Below are 24540 nucleotides of genomic sequence, written 5' to 3' on the forward strand. Positions count from 1 at the left end.
CTGGCTCTTGGCCATACAACAGTTAATGTTTTTAACAGTAACCTGGAAAAGAGAGTAACATCATCCTTGCCAAAGTATGCAGCCAGCACACAGACCAGAAGGGCTGACTAAACACAGCAGAGGATAGGTTAACCCTCAAAGCACTCTGGAGAATTTGGTAATGAGCCTGTGAAAATGGCCAAATGTGAAAGCACCCGCCTAGGAATTAATGATTCAGACTGGGTATATTGGGAAGGGGGGGTGTCATTCTTGGGGAGCCACTGTTAGGAAGAAGTTGGGACAGGCAATTAGTTCAGAGTGATTTCCATGTAACAAGTCAAAGAGGCAAATAACTACTTTGAATTATCAAGTACAAGGAAAGAGTCTGTCCCTCTGAGATTAGCATGGGTGGTACCGCTGCTGGAACAGGATGTCCCACACCAGAAGCCCACTGATAAAATGGAGAAGTTGCAGGAGGAAACCAGGAGAACAGGTCACAGATTCGCACTCTCTTCATTTATCAGGGAGAAGGTCAAGAGTGACTTGATCATTATCTGCAGTTGCCTGCACAGGGAGCAGAAATCCGATAGCCCAGAGCTCTTCAAACCAGCAAAGATCTAACAAGATACAACTGAAACTAGCAATAGGGCATGGAAGTCTTAACACGGAGATTTGGAACTAATTTACCAAGGATTGTGGGGGATTCACCAACACTACAAATTTTAAATTAAAGCATTCTGCCTAAGAGATACCAGCTTGAAGCAAGAACTTGTTCCATGATAACGATCTGCTGTGTTGTTTTCTGGAAATAAGACTAGAGAGCTCATCTATGAACGGTAGCTTTGCACAGGGAGGCAAACTGCAACCTGCTAAAACAGGGGTGCACCTCTGCATGGCCAGGTTAACCTGGGGTGTTTCTCACATCCTACTCTTCTCTGTGGGTACTCAGGGCTGTTTTCATACCCAGTACCCCTTTTAAATAGCCATGCTTAATTCCTGAAAGGTGGGAAATACTCTGATGTGTTTGAATAGGAACAGGCTGAGTCAGAGGATGGGCAAAGGCAAGCATATCTCTATGCCAAAACAATGGTTAGCAAGAGAACACAGCCCTTGTAGCAGGCACACAGTTGTCCTCCCTCCTGAAGGCCCAAATTGTCCCACCAGGAACATTACCTTTCTTTCAACCTAACACATGGGCAGAAGAAACCGTTTTGGATGCTCCAAGAGTCAGGCACTCTGCCAGCCCTGTACTCCCATGCACCCTCTGCTTAGAGCACAGAGCCCCCTTCGCCACCGCAGTCACAGAAACACCTTGAAATGAATAGGCATAACACCTTCTCCCCCATCAGGACAAAAAAGAACGTGGCATCCATAAAGCAGACACTCTGTTTTTTTTTTTCCTGGAGGAAGTCACGGGGCCCCTCAGGTTGGCTGACAATCTCATTTAGCTCTGAAATCATTCGCTTTCTCTGCTATCAGGAAGCAGAGAAATGTGGTGGGTATGTCCATTCAGCAGATATATCCCACCATATGGCCAGAGGAATGCTTATCCGCATGGCACGCACACGCGCAGGCTAACTTTGGCTCCTGAAAGGCAGCCCGCGACCTTTCTGTGAAGATTTTCCAGCAGCCCCAGGTGGGCAGGGGGCGATGAGTCACTGCTGGGAGCAGCCGCGCAAAGAACATGTGATGCATGCTAGCTCTCCAGCAGGCTTCAGGAGTTCTAATCCTTAGAAATCAGAGAGCTAATGTCTTTTGATAAAACCCAGCTCTTGAGGAAAGTAAGGAAAGAGAGGCCTGGGGAGCAAAGCTCCTTGCAAGAGAAGAAACGGTGAGGATTTCCCACTGCTCCTGCTGACGTGCTATCCCCAAACCTGCACGAAGTACCACAGGGCAGAGATTTCTACAGCTCATGAACTAACTCTGGATCAGAAAGGTCATGTCAGACAGTGTGACTTCAACCCTCTCCAACCCCAACATGTTTGTGTGCTCTGGGTATTCGGGAAGTTCTCCTCCATGTCAAGAAGCCGCATCAGGTCCCCGGCACCCTGGAAAAGCCTTTTCCTCCTGACTGGATGCAGACTGTCCCCTCTGACTGCTTTCCTTCTGTCGGCCTCATCCCCTCACTATTCTTCATGGCTTCTCGGTCCCTCTGACCCCCCAGCAACACAAAACGCAGGAGCCTGTGGTTTGCTGGCACTGGACTAAACTCAGGAGCTCTTCTTTGGACTTGCCTCAGTCTGCATTACAGGCACAGCTGGAGCTTGCCTGGATTTTGAGTTTGCAAAGACACCACCAATGTGAAGGAGCAGAGATGGTGGCAGAGTTTGGTTGGGAGCACAGTTGAAGGCCTCCTTCCAGTGTCTTTCCTGCTTCGTTCCTTTGCTTGGCGGTGCTCAGCCACACTAGGGCCCAAGAGCTCAGACAAACCTTTGAGCTCGGTACTCGTAGATGAACGCTGACTTTAAGAACAGGAGAAGCCCAGACAACAGCAGGCTACTTTAGATCTACTGTGGATTTCTTATTAAGAGGCAGATGCGGCTCTGAAATACAGGGACTGGCAGTAAAGTCTTTACAGTTTTGCCTTTGCCAGTCCAGTGAAATCTGTCCTAAGAGAACACTCAAGGGACCAGCAAAATTATTACTTCTGTTAGAGAGAGAGCAGGCAGGTAGCAGCCATTTGGAGGCGCTTTGGGACAGTTCCTACAGACAGCCTGTTGCTTACAGAAGTTTTACTCCAGGTGCCATTCTTCATGACAGTTTAGGGGAAGCCTAGGGAGTGATGCATTAATATTAGTTGCTTGTCAACTGCTCTGCTCTCATCTTTCATCTGTGCTCACCCTCTCCATCTGCCGGTGAGGCCATCCTCAGCCACATGCTTCAGAAGCCTCCTTCAGCTGCTTCTCTCATGGCCATCTCCATGTTTTTGTCCACACAGGGGACCTGTGCCTTGCCTAGACAATGCTACACTACCCCCTCCACCTCCCTTCTCTGCACAGAAGTACCTACAAGTGCTATCTCATACAGGAGCAAATTCATAAATGCCCCTGGAGCCATGGCTGTCATCAGGAAGCCGCAGATCCTCAGCCTTGCCCCCACCTGTACTTGTGCTGGTGTCTCCCTCCAAACAGGGCTTCAAATAAACAGTGGCAGTAACAGCCCCACTCCTTCGTGTTTGAGCAGTGCTCAGATATGCCATGAGATTGTCCTGCCATCATAGTGACAGTCACCCCAGTGAGGATGAGCCACTCTTTAGGCTCATAGTGCAAGCTGGGGAGTGGTTTATAGCATGGCTGTCCTTGAGCACTTTATTAAACAGATTGTCTTTGCCATGGTCCAGAGCAAGCCTTAAGTGCAAAGCAGGACTGTGAAATCCCAAAGTGACACACAACCACAGCTGCACCCAGCCTAGCCCCAAGACACTTGGTTGATCCCTGAGCAAAGCACCTTGTGGCCCTCTACACTGCAGTGGGTGGTTAGAGAGCATCACCCAGCACGGCAGAGATACTGTCCCTGGGGCATGCCGAGGTGTCACTGTTCCCAGGGTGCAGAGAGCATCCTACCCTGGAGTCAACCACAGCACCATACTGGTCCAGTTCACGGTGGGTACGTGAGTCCTGACAAGCTGCGAAGGGCACTGCCCAAAGCCTCACCAGTTCCCAGGACTCACACTAACCATTTGGTGCCTGCAGAAAGCCAGAGAGCACCTCCCCTGCCAGCAGCTGTGTTGTAGGTGTCTGCAGCATGTGTTGGCGCTTGATGAGAAAATGCTTCCCGAGCTGTGTGCCTTGGAGGGTGGATGAAGGGGCCCCGGGGTTTCAAGAACAGGTGTCCTTGAGTGCCCGAGACAGACACCAGTTCCCTGTCTCCAGAGGCGAGTTGTGGGTGTCCAAAGGTATCAGTTCTAGTGCCTGCAGAGCTTCCCCGGGCTCCCCGGGCACTTAGCAAGTGGGAGACAGCCAAAGCCAGAGAAAACGCACTCCCAGGACCAGCCTCACCCAAACCTTCCTGGCCCATGATAGCCCCAAGGATGGGGCTGAGACACCAAGCTGCAGAAAAAGCAGGCAGCCCAGAAAGCTCCCAGCGCTGACATGGGAGGGGAAGGGAGAGATCAGTGTCCAGCAGATCTTGGGCAGGGGACACATCTCCTGGAGGGTGGGAGCCCAAGCTGGGGCAAGGACACACCAGAGCCTGTCTCTGAATTGAGTAAGAAAGGTTGCAAAGGGGTGAAACCTGCTTCACTGGATGAGGGTCTCCATCAGCAACTGAAATTCAGCAGCTCCTGCTGGCTTGGATTCACTTGGTTAAGTAATTAAGTGTGTGTTGGGCCAGAGAAAAGATGTTGGTTTCTCTGCAGTTTCTCTCTCAAGGGTCTGTGGCTGACAGAAGGGGTAGTGGGTTGTTTGCTTCCTCTTAATCCCCTTTCTAAGGGTTTCCTCTCCACAGTCTGAGATCAAGGGGTAAGTGTGGATGCCTCTGCCTACGCCTCTGCTCCCTGAGGACAGCAGCCCCCGCTTAAACGGCTGCGCTGCCTTCCACTTAATATCTTTGATCTTGTATTTAAATACAGCTGGCCATAAAGGAAAAAGGAATGTTTCCCAGCTAGCATTTGATTTCCAGTCTCTCCATCCTCCCAAATAATACTATCAAAGTATCAGATTTTGGAAGACTAACCATTTCCTTGGCTAATCAAAAATAAGGGGGGAGTAAAGGAGGAGAATAAATTCTCAAGAACAATTACCTTCAGGTTATTTTTCAATATTTCTTTTTTATATTATTATTTGAAATTAAACTTCAAGCTGGTCTACCTCTGCATATTGTACTTCCAGTCTTAATCACAGCAGCAAATGAGAAGCTCGTAATCCTGATGGATTTCCACCACAAACTCGTGATCTTTCTGGAGACATCGCTCTCACTACATCCTCTTCCCCAACCCTGCAAGCAGAACATATATTTCTGGTTCCCCACATTTATGACCTGGCATTTAGCTGCGTTAAACCAGGGGCTGTTTTATCACATCAAATTTACTAAGCGATACAAACAACACCACCTGATTACCCCACTCTTGTCATTATTTACTGCTTCAGTAAGTCTCTCAGTGTCATCTTCAAACTTTATCAGCAATGATTTTCTGTTTTCTTCCAGATCATTGCTAAGGATACAGAATAGCACCGAGTCCAAGGAAGATACCTGTGGGACCCAATTAGAAATGACTGCACTGAAGGCTGATGTAACACCAACAATTATATCCTGAGATCTAGCCATTACCCAGTTTTTAAACCCAGGCTAATCATGCCATATCCATTTGTTAAGTACTAATAAAAACAAAGCCACAGCAAGAGGCCCAAATTAACTCTTGACAACCTCAGTGCACCAACAGCTCTATGAAACTTCACTGCATTGGCTAAAAAACCAAAAGTGACACCAAGTATTTCACTTGCAATGTGACCTTCACAGGGCAGCATGCTGGTATCAGCTCCATTCACAACCCTGGAGAGGTCAGGTCTCTCTCTCATGGTTGTTTTTTTTTTTCCCTACGAAAGAGAATTCATCTCCTGGTGCCTGAAAAGAGGCAGGGACAAAGCAGGCAACAAACAAGAAAAAAAGGTACCTTCACTGCCTGCTCATTTGTTGTTCCCTGTAAGCTGATACACAGCTTTAGAGGCCCTTAGAAATAGATGTTGCATCACTGTGAGAAAGTTACTCTCCTTCATCTCCTCCATTACAAACAGAATACAGGCCCCAGCTAAACTATTTATTAAAACATGTTAGCTGGGAAAACAAGTAGGGGGGAGAGGGGGTTAATTAAATTAAAGGCCTCTCTAAAGAGAAGGCAATTAGGGTATTGATTGCAAGAAGTGCCAAGTTAATTGGGCATGTGACACATTGACATTTTTCACAATCAATAAACCTGCAACACCTTCAAAGAAATCTCGAGCAGCACACGACCACATCAGGGTCAAAAATGCAATAAATTTCTTGAGCTGATTATAGCTGTTGGCTTCTTTCATGTTTTCTCAATACAGAAAGCTGTCTGACAGGGCAGCTCTTTCCCCATGTGGCTTTAATAAAAGTCTTTGATGGAGCCAATGTAAGCTTTCTCTCTTCTTCTTTTTTAGGAGAAATCTTGTCAGCTTCAGCCAGCTTCGTGTTTCCGTTCCCTGCCGATCACGGGGAAGAAAGGGGCTGGAGAGGGCTAGGAAAAGCCAATTAATGGAGGTAGCAGAGGAGTAACAGAGCAACTGGCAACAATGCTCTGAAGACAGGCTGGTGCCTGGAGAACGCTACAGATCATGCCCAGCATGACACTGTGTGCAGGGGGAAGAGCCTCACTGCAACGAGGGATCGGCAAGACCCTTCCTTTCCTTCCTTTGTCTTATCTGCTGCTTAAAAGCAGAGCTGATGTTTGTCGTAAGACTGCTTGAAATGGGCATCCATCCCCCTAAATCAGCCCAGGCTCTGCTGACAGCCTGGGTCCAGGGAGAGCAGCTCTCCTCAGCGCCAGTCTGCCGGCTCTCGCAAGGTCAAGCACGGCACAAGCCTTCCAGCACAGCCTGGAGGAACCCAGCGGGTCCTGCCGGGGCGTCTGGCTGCTCTCCCCAGGTTGCGGGAGAGGCTCTCTGCAGACAGGCATTGGAGGACGGATGCTCCTTCTGACAGAGAACAGGAGGGATGCCGCTGCAAAAGAGTGAGCAGAGGACCATCTGGGCTGTCTCCTAAGTTCTGGCCCTGCTGTGGTGCACAAGTGCCTTTGCATTTGTACAGGAGCTGGGCTGCAGTCTGTTGTCCTCTCCTGAGCCCAGCTCCCCTGCTCTTCCTTATTCCTTCTTATGGGATTGCCTGGGTGCTATATTATCTCAGGGTGCTTCAGGTGGACATCACTGAAAGCTGCCAGTCTGACAGAGCTCATCTGTCCTAGGGTGCATGTCTATACCGACTGGACTGGACCTTCCCAATACCCAATCATGGCCATTTTCACTGCCAGTGCCTTCCATGTACCAGTATCATTTTTAAAAAACAATCTCTGATATTCTGAGACTTAACACAAGAAGCACTGAAATCATGTACAATGCTTTTCTTGTCCTGGGAGGAAGGGGTGTTGGAGCTGTCATGTCCCATCAGGCAGGAGTTGGGAGCAGAAGGTGTGGGTTTCAGCTCCCAGAGGTTCAGATGAGACTGAACTCAGGTCTTCTACCTCCCGGGTGAATGCCCTCCACATGCTGCTCTTCTGTCAAGGGTGGTGGCTCTGGTGCCACCTTTTCCTCCTCAAGAGCTCCACAACAGTATTTTTGAGCCCTGCTCAATTCTTTAAAGCTGTCAGCCATAACCACCTTCATCCTCCAGAGCAACCCTTGGACTGGGAATGGGCCAAGGAACAGGCCCTGCACGGTGGTGTCCTGCATCTGCTGTTCTCTGGGTGCTAAAACATTTGAAAGTGCCCAAATAACTGATGAGTCCCAGAGGTCACCTATGCACGGTGTTACTATGAACTCCCTGTTGGAAATAGACACGCAGGCTAGATTATCTGAAAATTCAACTTTTTGGACCCTGAAATGTTTTGCTAAGGCCACTGGCCCCACATTAACAGCATTATTTCCATGGATAAGCCCATTACTATGTGCCTGCTGCTTACATTTGTGACTCAGAAATTTTATTGCCTGTTGTAATATTGTATAACTTGTATAGACAAATTATTGTGCACTTGCAGAAACATCTGTGAGAGGATGTCATAGCTGCGACCTAGCATGCAGCTCCATGACTATTAATTGTGTTGTTCATGTTAACCTTATGTTAGGCTACACTCAATAATTAACTTCTACAATTAGAACCTGACAGGGCCCACAAAAGCCACGTTCTGCCAGTGCCTCCCAGCACACGTGTTGCCTCATTAGCAGCAGCGCCCGGACCACCTCCTGTCAGACGGTAGCTGCACCCTGTTTTACAAGGCTCAGGATATCTTGCCCGGTACAACGGCATCCTCCTGCAGGAGTTAGCAGTGAGCACGGTCACCTAATTACAATGAACCTTGCAGCCTTATCTTAAGGAAATTGAAGGAAAATTAGCTTGTTCCTAGGAGACACAGGCTCAAGCTGAACAGGCTCTCTGCTGCCCTTGTCTGTGCTGGAGAGAGGGGAAAAAATTGAGCAATTTTCTGGAGCTGCCAGGGAAAGCTTTCAGGATACAGCCAGAGCCTGGTGGTGAGGGTGGTCACAGGGCACATCTTCACCCTCTGCCCCAGCCTGAGCCGGAGTCCCTGGGCCAGGGATACATTCCATGACACCTGAAGAAGAACACAGGAGTGATGTCTGCATCGCTGCACCAGTCTATTGCCCCTTGGGCTCCTCACTTATCACAACAGGGTCAGGGGGCTCCAGTTCTGGTGGTGGCCAGAGCTCACCCTCAGCCCTGTGAGAGTGACCAGAGATCTCCAGCCTGTGCACCTGCTTCAGAAAATGGAGGCCCTTGAAAAAAGATTCTCAAACAAATGTGCCTGTAGCCATCTTACTCCAGCAGCTGACTATATCCTAAGCAAAGGGCAACGTCCTCTGCACAGGAAGAAGAAGAAGAAGCTGTTGGAGAGGCAGCTGAGCAACTTTGCATGGAATGTCTGACACACCGGATAGGACAAACCGACAAAAAACTGTCAGTCAGGACCCATACATGAGGTTTCTTTCAAACTATTGTTAACTGACATAAAAAGCAGCAGACAACGCTTATGTGAGCACATGAAGCAGTCCAAACCACAAATGTATTCAGGAGAAAAAGATGGGTGCCTATGCAATGGAGTATTAAAGAAAAAACGTATCATAGAGATGCATCCTATACCCAGAACTCAAGAATGGCAATTTAATACAAAATTTGCAAGTAGTACCCAAAAAGCTGATAGGGCCCAGGACTCTTGTGGGATAATGTTCCCTTGTTGTTTGATTGGCCTGTGCCTTGTTCATGAAAAATGCCTCCAGTACTTCCTCCTCACCCTGAACCCATCAATCAGTCACTCCTGGAAGGTATGTGCTCCAGACTGAACTTATTGGTTTTAAAAACAGCCTAAAAATGGGCCTTTTGTTTCTGACACAGTGCTCAAAACACCAGAAAGTTGGATGTTTACTGCCCTGCCCACCATTTCTAATTAAAACGTTTCATTAATCTCAGGGCTGGGTAGAATTCCTTAGGGAACTCTCTTGACTACAGCACTATTCTGTGTTTTCATTAATGACCCCGATGATGGAAGAAGTATCAGGCTTATTTAATTTCCTAGATAATACCAAGTTTTGAGAGATTATGTTTACACAGAAGGACAGGATTCAAATTCCAAATCTCTCCATAAATTAGGGAAACAAGCAAAAAACAAGCAGAATGCAGTTTTACAAGAACAGTAGTGAGGGTCCAGCTGCTGTCAGGAAAGGGCTTGGAGGTGTCCCAGGAGAAAATGAGTCAACAGGACAAAACAATGAAAAAAAAAAGGGGCACATTTCATTCTAGAGGACATGCACAGGGGTATCGCTTGTAAAAAAATACACTCTTCCTCCTGCTCTTCACTGCTAAGGTATCAGCTGGAATATTTTCTCTGTTTTGAGAAAACAAAGGGTCAGTTGGAGGGTGTTCAAAAGAGAGTAACAAGAATTGTCATATACCAGGAAAAACTGGTCCCAACATACAAGACTGGAAGTGTTAGGCAAGATAGAAGACAAGACTAGGAGGAAACACGGAAATCTTTGTGAAGGAAGGGAAAACAAAATTTGATCCCCACAGAAGATGGGACAAGAAGTCATGGAGTTAAAGGGTACATTTTCAGATCAGGAAATTCAGCTGTCTAGATAGTAAGGTGTGGAGACAGAGTATCTGGAAAGGTCAGAGAATCTGTATCACTAGAGGGTTTTGAAAACAGGAAAACATCTGTTAGGAATGACTCAAGTGGGGCTGATCTTGCCTTGTGACCAGAGGTGGACAAGACCACCACTTGGAATTCTTTCCAACCCTATATTCTATGAAGAAAGTGCATTTGAGAGTTAGTAGTGAATTAAAGGAGAATTCGTAGTAGATTTATCCTGAGAGTGTGCCTTTTGGACTAAGATGCAATAGTGCACAGAGCATTATGTCACAAGCTTTGCAAATGCATGAATATATCCAACAGATCAATATACCCTACAGAGCCCCGTATACCCCGTGGAGTCTGTGATACGGCATCTCCACACCTCCATTTGGACCAGTTTAGAATGACTGCCTCTCTTTGGAGAGCAGGGCATGATTTAGAGACAGCAAAGAATGTATTTTTTTACATATTTTAGTAAAACTACTATTTTCATGAAATTTTTTATTTGTAAACCATCCTGATTTCAGTGGAAAATAACGTAAAACTTCACCAGCTTTTCTAGAAATGTGAAATTTTATACTAATGCACCATTTCTGCATTTCCATATTAGTTTTTGTGGTCTTTACATTGTTTAATAGCACAGAGCGTAGCACAATATGCATATTTAGTTCACCTGAGATTGGTCCTTGTGGTCCTTGGAGACAGAAGTTTCTAAATAATTCTTAACAACTGCATGCTGTAACAATTGTGAACATTCATTTATAACTCTGCTTTTCTTCTGCAACTCACACAAGAAGAGGAATCCATTACAGTCCCTCAGTAGGTTGTTGGAGCACAGGAGCCAAGCTCCATCACATCATGCGAAGTCAGCATCAGCGTGCTACTGCAATGGATACTTGCCACGTATCACTACACTAATCAGTAATCCTACCCTAATCAGTTCTTATCACCCAAAAGCTTCCAGTGAGATTTTTTAAGCTATGAAAAGCTCTGCCTCAAAATCTGGAGTGTCTCAGAGGGGCAGACTTGGCTTTGAGGAGGCTGTGATTGTCTCTTTGTTCAAGGCTGATGGAGAGTTACCATAAGCATAAGGTTTCTCATCTTCACCTCCTGCAAGTGTGCACCACCAGCAGCATCCATGCAGTGGCACAAGGAGCATGAGAGGCTGCGTTTGCAGGTCCAGAGGAGTGGGTGAGGACTAGTGGACAACATCCAGCAAAGGTCTGTGCTTCCTGAGAGCAAATGTTAATCCTCCCTTCTGGTAAGAGACAGACCCAGGCATCTAGGCAAGAGCACAGATCTGGGCTGGCTCGTGAGCCATCACGCAGCTCTCCCCCAGGAGTGAGCGAGACTGGCTCAGAGCAGGGGCGGATGGTGACCCAGACTAACACGAGGTTCATCAGGATGGGGACATCAGAAACGCATGTCAGCAAGGGACTGGTCAGGAGCACAATCCTGACACCTCTGTGCACAGCACTCCTCGATCTGCTGTGCACATAGTGCCATGCCATCTGGCATGGCCAAGCAGGGAGAAGAGGGTCTGACTCAGCATCACCAGAGACGAAGAGGAGGCAGTTTTCTCAGTGATACACTGTGAGAGGGACCCCGAGTGACAATTTGTTTGGGGAGGAGGAGGTGGCTGCAGAGTGCATGCACTCCCATTCTCATATCTGTCTCATGCCTGGAGATGTGTCATGTCTGATTTGTACATAATGCCAGGGATGATCGGGAAACTGTAAAGTTAAAAAAAGAGAGAGGTGTTTGTATAATAAATTCCTCTTACGTGATTTATAAAGTATGGTGACAGGCTTAAGAATAATGCAGTGATCCAAAAAAAAAAGCTTTAAATAGCAGAGGTGACATTTCCCAAATGAACACCATTTACATGGCAGGAGGAGAGTGTTTATTGCCTAAACCCTGTGTTACAACGTCAGTCATCTGCGTAAATGGTGTGTCCCAGGTGGTACCCATGAAAAACTAGTGCAGTACCACTGTCATAAGGTCACAAGTAACCTTACATAACCAAAACTTCATACGATATGATGCATTTTGTACTGGAAAGGTCTCAGTTACAATGTGTGGGGCATCTCTTGAGGACAGGTGTCCAGTAAAGGATTCAATCTTCCCAACGGAGAGGAAAACAAGAATGCTACCATATTTTCTTAAAATAAAGAATGAGACAAGACAGGAAAAATGAGGGATTCCAGAGAACAAGGTATGTGCTATTCTTGTATAGAAAGGATGCAGATAGCTCCTAGGCTGAACCCTGAGTCTTGGTTCTTCTGTGAGATGGTGCTTGGAGCAGGGGACACTGCTCTGTGACCAGTCCTGAGGCATGAGTTAGCAACAAAGGCAAGATAAGATTCATGTGCCCTGCCTTTTTGTTGCTACAATTTGTAATCCAACACCGAATCATGCACTTTGCTGCATGCACTCTCTTACCATTTTCCTTAATCTTGTCTATTAGCAAGAAAGACAAACCCCAAGGAGATTTGTCAAGCAGCGGTCACTTCGCTCCCAAGGAATGGGTGTGCGCATTACCCAAGGTTGGCTCAGCCAAGCACATTACAAGAGTTGAACAAGGGCTGCTTTTCCTCCAAAATGTTGTAGGAGACCAGCTGGTAAGTGCTGGATTGGAGGAGGTGGTTCTAGTTCAACGTGTGCAGACTGGGTGTCTCTGACAGCAGGATGTCGCAGGGATGAGTTACAACTCAGGCTGACGCCACACGTGACACAGAGACAACACCAGCGGGGTGCTGAGGGGGTCTCAGCCACACCAGAGCACAGGCGCACCCCTGTACATGGGGCCCGAGGGAGAGGGAGCCCCACAATAGGTCCTGGAGGCCAGTGCATGAACCATTTGCCACACAGCATTTTACCCCTCGCTTCCCTTCAGAGCCGATGTTGATTTGCAACAGCTATGGCTTTGGCAGCTTCCAGAGGATTTTTTTTTCTTTGCATTTTATTTAAGGATTAGAGGATTCAGCTTCCAGTGAGGAAACAAATGGGAGCTGCCTGTTGGCATGTGACCAGCAGGTCCTAGGCCCCAGGCTGGATCAGAAGATAAATCAGTAAAGGAATATTAACGTGACAGAGACGTTCCAAGCAACAGCGCACACATTTGGTCAGAGTGGAACTTTCCCTTTCATTGTTGATCGTAGCTGTCAGGACAGTTCAAACCTTCACAAGTTATTTGTCCGTGCAACACAATAGATATTAAAATGCCCATTACATCTTTTTCTGAAGAAACAATCTTCTACACACGGAGACAGTAAAAGGCAATCACAGCTCTATTGCACTTAGGAGAAGATATTACCAGAAGTGAGGAGCTGTGTGATCAAAATTTCATGCAGCTAAAACAGACTAATAGCTTTGAACTTTTTTTTTTCTAATGCATGCTATTGCTCATCATATTGCTGCTATTATTTGGGGGAAATTCCTGCTTCTGTAAGTTGTTGTTGGGTTGCATTTATTCCACAAATAGAGAAGGCACAGCTCATATATTGAGGATACAAACCATACAGGGATCATCCCTATGAACAATTAATCAAGCTGCACCTTGCTAGCTGAAGTTTTTCAGCAAAGAGTGAAGCACAAGTGAAAAGCAGTGAACTCCTGCTAGGCAATGCAGCAGAGAGAAAATAAAACATCCCTGTCTCCAGGCTGGCCTTGGCCCTTCAGAAGTCTTTACAACCTCTCTCAAGGGATGCACATCATCAAGGAAATCTGCCTGGAAGGGAATGAAGAGTTTTTCTGCTCACTGTACACTGCCTGTGAAACATGATGATGGCTTAGAGGAACAGTGGGGCAGGAAAAAGCGGATAGTTGGTAGTTTGTGAGTTATTTTGGACAGCAGAAGGGTGATGTCTGTGGTGTGATGCATGGAGAAGCAATAGCTCTGCAATGGGAATGGACACACCCTGCTGTTTTACTTCCTAGATCTTGGCTGCAGCAGGAATGCTCCTTTTCCTCACCACAACCCTTTGCAGAGTGCAAGGACAAGCTAGGAGAAGTGCTGAGGAAGGTTTTCTGCCAAGGAAAACATGGTGTTTTCCGGAGGAAGTGGCCCAGGAACCTTCCTTGCCTATCAGGGCATTTCAGGTCTCCTGCTGCTGGGTGTCTGTTTGCCCCTGCACTTCTGGTGTCATGTGCACAGGTCACAGCTGTGTCTCCTCTCCTTGCTACAGTCACCCCGCAGAACCCTCAGACCAAGCACGGAAACTGGCCACGGTGTGCAATTCCCCTCACACCCTCTGACTGTCCTGCGATTGATCCAGCTGGTACACAAGCAAAGAAGCTGAGGAGCACCCACCCTCTACAGACCCCCACAACACCCCCAGAGCTGCAGCCGTGTCTGCCTCCCCACCCACACGTACCTCAGGAGCCCCCATGGCATGGCTTGCATCATTTGTCCTGGCACCCCATCAGCCTGTCTTCAAGTCAAGGAAACAATGGCACTCAAGATGAGGCTGCTGCATGAAACAGAAATCCTGGCCTCTCCTCCCTTTGTGGCCAAACTGTCCTGGGGCTTTGGGAAGGTCACTGTGACAGACACACCTCTAGGAGATCACAGCCCGGATGGTACAGCCAGTCTAGGGCAGACTGGAGACACTTGCCAGGCTGAGGCTGAAATCTGAAGGCTTCCAAGAGCAACACCAGAAGTATAAACAGCTGCTTTCAGTGACATAAAAAATTATCCCAGGATGCAACCAGTTTCTGGTGCTCTGAGGCTGTCTATGAATGGCACAGATCAGGAACATACCAGAATCTCTTCTCCCCCTGTGGGTATGCTACCTGCCAGCCCCAAAGGGCTGGACATCCCATCGATGGTCCTATCACACCCACAGCAATAATTGCTCTTTAAGGAGTGTGCTGGACAACAGGCAACAAGTAAGGCAGTGCGAGGCCCACAAGGGTGCGTGGCCAGTGCACAGCCTGGTTTCTGCTCCACCTTTGAGAATTTGCACAGTCTCCAGCTTGCCATCCTCTGAACCCTGGCATGGTTAGGCTGAGCACAGGTAATCTCTCTGAAGCAGGGAGGGCTCATGCATCAGTTCAAGGGTACCATCCAATCTGAGCTGACCAAATCTTGCCTTCCTGTATGTGTTTTGAGTGCACTTTGGGTAACGTAGGCTGCCCCAGTGAGAAAGCTGCCTGCTTTGTAAATATTTCCCCTAATTCCTTGTCTTCCGGCACAAATCTGGGTTTTGGAGCTCATCCCTTTTCCAACCACCTCTCTCCAAGGCCAAATGTGTTTCTTGTCCTTGAAAAGGGTGAAAATGCTTTACCACATGGTGACACAGCAGTGACCAAGACCACTTTGCTCCATCATGCCCCCCCAGCCACTTGACCTGTCTCTGAGACAGGAACACTTTTGCTCATTGTGGTACTCTCACCTGGGACCTGGCACGCTGGAGGACACTGGGGAAGCAATGCAACCCAGCTATGGAGCCAGGAGTGGGCAGAGGTTACAAGAGCAGCAACCTCTGGGCAGGTCTTGGGAGGCTGTAATCATATGGGATGGGTGCTCAGCAGTTCTCTTTGTCTTTTGTGATTCTTATCCTTTTCCTGTTTAAGCAGAAGGAGCAATGGGTAGGAACCATGTGGGGTGGATGAGTTCCCAGTTAAGATGCTCCCTGGCTGCACACAGCAGAGCAGAGCAGAAGCAGAGAAGATGGAGGGTCAACAGGTTTCTCAGCAGTCTACAGGCATATTCCCCAGCTCCTATGAGCTACCATGACAGCAACATTTGTGAGTCACAGCCCCCCTCCCAAAAGCTGTTACTGCCTAGAAAGCTGATGAGTTTTCACTGAGTTGAGAGCCCAAACTGGACAAGACAGGACACGCCTGTGGTGGTGTGGGGAGTGAGTGCTAGCAGGCAAGTCACTGCTTCTCATCATGACAAGCCACAGCAGATGCCCGTTGCAGAGACATTTCACCTATTCTTCAGAGGTTGTTTAGCTGTTGGTGTTTGTTTGTTTAGAGGGGGTTATGTTTTGTTTTGTTTGGTTTGTAATTCAATATGTTAAAGCAGGCAGAGAAGTGAAAATTGCCAGTACCATCTGCTGGTAGCAGTCAGCAAAACGTGCTGTTAATGATTGATCTTCTCCTCCCCCTCCCTGTGCTGGAAGATATCCATGTATCTGACAGCCCAAAGACAATCCCGTGCTTGGGACATCACAGCTTCGGGGCAAGCAGGCAAGGAAGAGGTGTCAGTTACCCCAGCTCTTCTTGAACATGCACTTCACCTGAGAAACTTAAACATCCTAGCATCCTGCCAGTCCTATTTATGGAGATGTTTGGTCACCCAGTCACAAAGCAAGCAGAAGGATGTGATCAGGATCACCTGCCACGCTGTCTACTGTACTGAATGCTGCCCATCCTGCGAGGGGACCCCCCCCAAGGCCAAGAGAGCTCTGATTTCCCAGGGGCAGCCTGGGAATGATGAACAGTCAGGCTCATCCTGCCAATTTCTGCATCAGTGTCCTCACCAAAAATGGGTCTAAAGGCGTCTTACAGCAGCACTGCTCCACAGACTCCTGTTTATGGAGCTGAACATTTCACAGACAGGTCAGGAGAGATGAGCAGGGAGTTTCCCATTGCCCCTGCAGACCACAGCAACTTCCACTCCTTCAGCAGATGCTCCACTTCTCCACGCAGGATGGAGTGTGTCAGTACAACCCCCAGCCTGGCCACCCGCTGCCATCCCTCGCCCCTCAGCCCACTGCAGCCCTTCCTAACTACTCGCCAGTCAGGCAGAGAAATAACAGTGTATGAAACTGCTTCTTTGTAGTCCAATTAACCTCTGCACTAAGCTCTTATCTCTGCCTGTTAGGATGAGGAAGCACGTGGCTAAGTGATTTACTGGGAAGCGAGCAGGGGCACGAACAAGAGGCGAAGCAGAGGGTCAGTCACTGAAGTGTCAGCTCACGGCTCGCAGCCGCTGGAGATGCTCTGTAGCGCAAGCAGCCCTCCTGCACCCAGCTGTCTGCAAACCCTTCTCCTGCAATACCTGGGGTGAATGCATAACAGGACAGCTCTGCGCTCTCTCTCTGCTGAATCGATTGTTGCTGCTTCTCCCCTCTTCTTCCTCCCTTCCCCCAATGAATATTCCCCTCGAAAAATACATTTTTGCCATGTGTCGAGAAAAAAAAATACAGTGCAATTACACATTTTTATAGCATACCTTTCATAGCTTATCGCAAAGCTCTGCACATAAAAAAATGAATTGCATAAATTTTAAAGACATGTAATACATACACAGTTAAAATCATGCCGCAACAGCAATAGAAAACAGGTGTGTGCTTAAAGGGAGATTTAAACCAGGGACGTGAGTTGCACACAGGAGCTGCGGGGGTGAAGCAGCCAGGCAGAGAGGAGCTGCAAGCATATACTGATTACTAGGATGGAGAGAGAGGCTGTAAATCTCAGTAGCAAAACAGCAAAACAGGCATCCAAGAGGAGGGCAGGAGGATAAGGGTAAGTACCTGGGAATTTGAACCCTTGCAGGAGGAACACTCTACAGAGATTGAGTCTCCAGAGACTGAGCTGGACAGGGAAGAGCCCAAAGCTCAAAGCAGAATATCCTGCTGAAGCTCTACCCCATAGGGATGCGACTTTAACTAGTGCCCTTATGTTCCTGTAAAACTTCAGGGACAGGTGTGTACTGCTACATACAATGCCAGCCCTCCAACTGTTCAGATTTCTGCTCCGCTGTATCCTGGTGTGATGGAGGCTGGGCAGTTTTGCAGAACTGTAGATGGACCAGTATCTGAACTTGTACCCTAGAAAAGCAGCCAGAGGAGGTTGCTGGGACCTCTCAAAGAAGTATCTACCCAGTTCACTACGGCTTGGAACTGGGATGGAAAGATAAAGCCGACCAGTTTAGTCCAGGTGTGCAGTGTGTCCAAGTAAACCTGTGCTCAGGCGTAGGCTTGTGCTGCATCCCGAGACACCCATGAGAAACCAGTATTGGCATTTCACGATGACCAGCCCCCTACCAGCTTGCAGCAGAGATGTGCCCAGCCTCCCTGCTGGGAGGTGTGCTCTCTGCCCTGGCAGCAAGTTCCTCTGACTGACACTGGACAGAGAAGTTGGCCTTGGTGTCCATCCAGGAAGGAACCCAATACCACTTGCAACATGGAACAGTGGGATTCACCATCCCAAGCCAGTGCAAATCCCTGCCAGACAGAGCAGTGGACAGCCCTCTGCGTGCTCTGGGCTTGGCTGTGAGCAGAAGTAGACAGAAAGGCACGCTAGCATGACCTTGCATGCAGCACAAGAAATGGATATTACAATCCACACTCTGTTCTTATCCAGGCCAAAATGATAATTCAGGGATGCTCAGTGGCATCCCGTAAGTAGAGACATCACAGTCACCTCCAGCTCAGTCTGTCACCTGAGGTGGAGCAGAAGCTGAAGGAGGCTGAGAGAACTGACACACCTCCAGGAACCACACCATACTTTAAAATGTAAACTTTCTCAGCCCTGACCTCCACACCTTCACACCAGTGGGGTCCCCCGGCTGTGCCACACACCTGCATTTCCAGATGTTCATGCCCCAGAGTGTGGCACCCCACCAGCAGGGCTGAGCCAGGACCCTTGGAGAGCCCCAGCCACGACCCACACAGCACACAGGGATGTCCATGAATAGGGCTGGCCGGAAGACACTGCAAACCTTAAATGTGCAGTTTGAAAATCACTCCAAAAAGCTGTGGCAACCCATGGAAAACTTTTGAGAGTCAAAAAAATGGAAAAACGAAGAACTGAAAAACAGTCCGTTTCTGAACAGGAGCCCCGGAGGGTATTCTTCAAAAAGCAGCCTTTGAAGCCATGGAAAGATTCAGATCTAAGACGCTCACATATTTTAAAATGTCTCTTTCCAGGATAGCTGTCCTGGTAAGCCTGCATGATGAGTTCTACCCTGGACCCAAGATACACCATGATTATGGGGTTTTTTAATCATTATCATTAATTTGTTAAAACTGCTATGACACATGTTGGTTCCAAGCCAGCATTTTTCTACTGAAAGCTGTTTTGGCAGGAAGTTCTTGACTGGCTTATGCACCTCGGGAATCCCAGCCACTAAGAAAGCCATTAAAATGAATATGAGCATTCATGGGGATACTTGACAACTGTCAAAACTTCTGCAGGATGGCCCACTGCATCCCAGCAGCCTGCTCCCCGCGGGTCCCCGGGTTCCTCGTCATGCCACACCGCTACACTGGAGACCGACAGTAATCCTGTCTTTGCAGCATGCTCCCTGCATTTCTGATTCTACCAGGTAAGATCTGTCTGTGCTGCCAAATACAGACTAGCCCTAAGAAGGATTAAAGAGCTGATGATCCACAGCAGCACCCACCTGCCCATGCTGGTGGAAGAAGACTGGTTTGAAGCAGAGCAGAGGATTCCTGCACCACTGAAATAATAGGAAATGTTTGCAAAGCAAGAAAACTCATCATGAGTGAGACTTCCTGTGCCTTGCAGGTGGTCCCTCCACCCTTCACCAAGCTGTTCTCAGCTCAGCATGGTGCTTCTCTGCAGGATAGATAACACCACACAGTCCCTTGTTTCTTTTTGTTGCTCTTCCCAGCAACACCCTAGGCTTTGTGAAGCTGAAAGCTCTATGCTAACCTCACCCTTGCTCCTTCCTCTCTGCCCGATCTCTGTCCCATGTCTCCCAAGCTCTGCTCCCTGGAAACTCCAACCTTGCTTGCATGCAGCAGCTGGCACAGTCAAGAAGTCCCTTATTGTTGGTACTCCAGCCACCACTTTGGAAAGGAACCTGACATACAGGTGTAGAAAAGTGCAAACAGACACCATTCATCACAGAAGAGTTTGCTTCACTCTCAAGAGCTCAGATAGGAAAATTTATTTCCTGGCTTTCAAAGTGGGGGTTTTAGTCAGTGTTATTTAAGCTTTCAGTGAGAACCTCTAGAAATCAATCTATGACCCTTTCTACCAGCCAGATGGGTCACAACCAACTTGTCTCAACCCTACCACCTCCCACGTCTTTTGACTCATCTCCCCACCACCCCCTTCTCATCCCTACCACTCCAGCATCCACGTGTGGTCTCCTCCTGACTCGCTCCCTGTCCCTCATCAGCTACTGCAGTGACCCAGCTCCTCTTCCCTTCCCTCCCCTCCCCTTCTCTCCCCACTGATCCTTCTCCTGTGCTGCTGGCAGCTCCTCATGGTCCTCTCAAGGCTCAACACTGGGATCTTCTCCTCCTTTTGCCCTCCCTCCAGCGATTTCAGCTATTTGTCCAGGGACATTTCTCACATCCAGCCTAGAGTCATTGGCACTGTCCTGCTGATTAATCCCCTCAGTGACAAGGCTGTGCCCATGGTGTGGTATGGAGGTCCCAGGGAGAAGCCTTGCCTCCTGGGACAGGACAAACCCTGGACAAATACTGAAGACATAGTGCATGTCTACTGAGATATCCTTCAGCTCTCCTGTCCCAATCTACATAAGCTCTGCTGGGGCTTGGCGCTGAGTACAGGACACATTCCAAAAAGGCCTCACCTGGGACATGCCTGTTCAGAGACATACCTGCACCCCTCTGCTCCCCCACTTTCCCTGCAGCAGGTGGTCTCACATCTCTCTGAGGGGCAGCTTGGGATATATGGGGATGACAGCAGCTGGCCCATGGCCACAGGTCTCTGTGGGTGCCTGACACCATTGTTCTTTGCAACACAAAGCAGGACAATCCGCAGCGTGGTCTGCTGCTGGGATTCAGGGAAGCTTTGAGGAGATACCAAGCACTGCAGCAGTTAAGCTCTGCAATCAGCTTCCCTCTGTACCACTTCGCTCATTGTAACTAAAACCCAGTCTGATAAAGCTGTTGGAGATCCAGGTGGTTTTTAAGACCATTTTAAGCTCGCATTCTTCTGGTTTACTGGAAACTCAGCCTGTGCACCATGGAAAAAAAAAAAAAAAAAGGAGGTAAACGCTTCAAGCCCTGCAAGAGGACAGCAAAGCAGCATGGACAGCAAAGTCTCTGCCCATCCTGTACTTTGAATCTAGAGGCAAAGCAGGGGAAGGATGTATCACTGCCCCACAGCTCTCTGCAGTGAATTTACCAACGCTCCAGTTTTCTAAAGCTCATTTTAAATGGTTTCCTTGATTATTTGAATCCAGTAATTGATTTATTCCTAAATCCCACTCATGCCTCTAAGTGCTCTCAAAGTCATTGTCAGCAATGCACACACTCCCAAGGTGTCTGAGCCAGCTTGGCCTTGCAGTGCACCCTGTCGGTGGCCTGGACCAACAGCAAAGTCCTTGAGAGCAGTCTGCAGCATCTCTGACACTCAGTGGTCCCAGAGTTACAGAGCAGTATGAAGCCACGGCTTAGACACCTCTCAGGGGTGAACTGCAAGACCTAGATTAAAATATAGTGTATGGGAGAGCAATGTCAATTCCGTCTCTGCATTGGCCATGGGCCCACAGCATGTGGCGGGACTCAAACCTGCTGTTATACACATGGGGGCCCAAGCAAACACCCACGGAGCTGCACTGATTCACCAAGCCCTCCTCTTCTGTTCACGGTCTGGCTTTGATTTCAATCCCCCCATGAAAGATGTGGGGGTGGGCAGGGGGCCTACACTGCAAATGAAAGATTGCTACACGAGGGCCTCCCAACTGTGCATTTCATTTTGTTGTCAGGTCTCTGAGATCTCCAAAAGCTGGTTATTTCAGGGCAATCCCACCTGAGTGCGCTGGCGACTATCCGCAGGTAGGATCCATCTCGGTGGCAGGCATGGGTGAGTGAGTGACACTCAGATGGGCACATCCAGGACGACGAGTGGGCTGTGATAGTGGGCACGTGTGTCACCTTGTCTGTGTGCTTTAAGTGGGAGCATGCAGCACCAAGGAGGCTCTGCAGTGGGTGAATTTCACCTGCTGATGCCACCTCATTGCCTTGCTAAATTCCTGCTGTCTTTCACCCACCAGCACTGCTCTTGGCATCATCAGCCCTTCAGTTATACAATGTTTAAAAAGAGAAAAAACAGCCACAGAACATAAAACCAAGGCAATGTAACCACAGAAACACCATTATTCACAAATTCAGTAACCTTCAAATGTAGCCAGAGGTTGCAGCTCCACTAAAGCAGAGAAGACTTTTCCATACCACACCAGTGTGCACAAGCTTTGAATGTCTTGGCACCAAATCTGCAAGCCCACTTCCAGAAGTAATTCATCACTGATGAAGACAGGCACCATGGGAATACTTAACCAACCCACAAGAAAGTGCAAGTCTGTGCCAAGGTATGCATGGAGACGTATGTGGAGGAGAAACTCATGACCTCTTCCTAGGACGCTACTGGGAAAGATTCACTATGAGTGGTGTATGCAAATAGCTCATGGTCCAGTGATGTCCTCATGGGTACTGGGGGCTCTCTGCAGCAAATAGTTAAATCTGAAAAACTTCCCACACTTGTGGAGATGGTTTCCATGCTTCATTTAGCACTCCCTCCCTGCAGCAGACATCTGACAGCTGCAGCTGGCCATTTCCAAAACAAGAACCTGACAATTTGGGGAAAAGACGGAAAGCTTGAAAAGACAATATTTGCTCCGGTTTCTCATCCCAAGGTAAGAACCAGTTTAGATCTCGGGTTTGGAGTCCCCCTTAACAGAACAGGGGCTGCAGCCTCCTTTTGTCCTTACCTAAAACCTCACACGCATGAAGGGCACCAGCAGGAGTGGGACAAGGAGCCTGTTTAGAGATGCTGTTCACCTGTACAAGATGTGAGGCACTGTGTAACCCGCGAGTGAAAACTACAGGCAGGTGAAGGTTATGCATATCTCCCTCCTAATTCACAAGACAGACAAGGACTTTTGAAAATTATATCCATGTTTTCAGTGCAACTGTTCTTAGATGTGCGTTCACAATGTCTGTAGCAGTGGAAAGAGTCGCTCTGAGCGTGGGGTGAGGCAGGTTCCTCTCTCCCCTCACATCACTAACACAGCTGCCCAGGGTCCCCATACCCATTTTGTTCAGCTTCTTGCTGCAGCTTGGCTATAGATCCCATCCCTCCACCTTGACTGTCCAATGTATGGAGGAAGGGCATGGCTGGGAATACCAGTCCAGCAGCAATGCATCCTTGTCCCAGGTCATCAGAGTAGCACTGCTACCCTGTACTGATGTCCAGCGCTATACATGTATCCATACTCTCCATACAGTTCCCAGCTTCCTGTCTTCAGAAACAGAGTGTTGCATTTAGCTGCTCTCAGATTGGTTTCAAGCATTTCCAGATACCAGGGGTTTGGGGAGCAGTCCTCCACTGACATCCTAGTAGTAAGCAGGCACTAGCAATGTTGAAGATAGTTTTTCCTTGTGTGGCTGCAGTACTGCCATCCCAGCTCAAGGGCAGATACAGCCTTGGTCAGTGTCTATCTTTGACTTGCTGATAACTATATCTTCCACACCAACAGCTGGGATACTTACTATACCTGGCCCATGGCCAAAGCCTGGTGCCTCAGGAAGATGCTCTTTCAGACACTAGCCTGTGATACTTTAGTGAGTATGGCATACTGATTCTGAAGTCACTTCTGTGTCTAACTCCATTCTCCATCTATTAGCAACATTTAACTAATTCCAGCTTTACAAAGGCATTCTGTAATCTAACGAGGTCAATACATCTTCTCTTCTAGGCAAGCATCCTGGCCTATTATATGTTAATATTGTTTAATTCTACCTTGAAAATCATTAGAGATTTGGAAAACTGTGTTTCTTCTCCTTGTACGCTGTAGCTGGCCCTGAACATAGCTGTAGTCCTGAAAGATCCCAGTTCTGCCTCTGACATGCAGTACAGCACATCCTGAATAAACTGTGCTAAATGAAGAGACCATTCCTCTCTCAAGCAAAAAAGATGAGATTATATTCATTTCGATTCACACATCTGTTTGTTGAGGCCAAAGCTAAGCTGTCCGCTCAGGCTCTTGTGCAAATCAATGCTTCCTGAGCAAGCAGTGTGCTCCAGCAGGCCCACCTCCCTGCCTTGGTTTCCAGGGCAGCTGGACAGCCTGCTCAGGTGGAAACGTCTAGAGGGACAGAGCTACATTTGAACAACCGTGCCTATCCAATGCTTTGTTTATGTATCAGAGTCTTAGGTACCTTCCTGAAAGATATCCAGGCAAGACTCACTTGAGATTCGAGCACCAAGACCTTTTGCCTCTGTGCATGCTGGCTACCTGAGCTTCCATCACCATCGCTGGAGGACTGGTGTTCATGGACAGGTGTTCAGCATCATGTCAAGTGCTCTGGGGGTCCCACTGGCCTTACAGCTCTGTCCCCAGAAGGATCTGGTCTCCCAAAGGCCTGCAGACTGCACGTGCAGGTGCCATGCCGATGCCCCACACTCACAGCTGGCACCAAATGAAGACTCGGATCTCCAAGGCCTTGGACAGACCCTGACAAAGAGACACCTGCATTTAGTTTCATATGGAAACCTCATTCCATCACTAGCTCAAAGGCCTGACCCATTGCAGGGCCAGAGTCCTCCATTTCCTAAAGTGCAAATGGTTTCTCATTCATCTTGTGCAATAAACACAGCCTCTCCATCTAAGTGTCAACATACCAGAAATTCCTTGACAGAGCACCTGTGTTACTGTCACTTTAAAGCACAGGGGAGCAAGGATCTCTTTCATACATATTTATTTTACAATCAAGACTTGCTAGTGTTTCAGCTCTCTCAGTAGCTTCTGGTAATCCTGCTGTGAAATGAGAGACACTGAAAGCCACATA

The sequence above is a fragment of the Athene noctua genome, chromosome 17, assembly GCF_965140245.1.
Source record: "Athene noctua chromosome 17, bAthNoc1.hap1.1, whole genome shotgun sequence".
In the NCBI taxonomy this organism is placed as follows: Eukaryota; Metazoa; Chordata; class Aves; order Strigiformes; family Strigidae; genus Athene; species Athene noctua.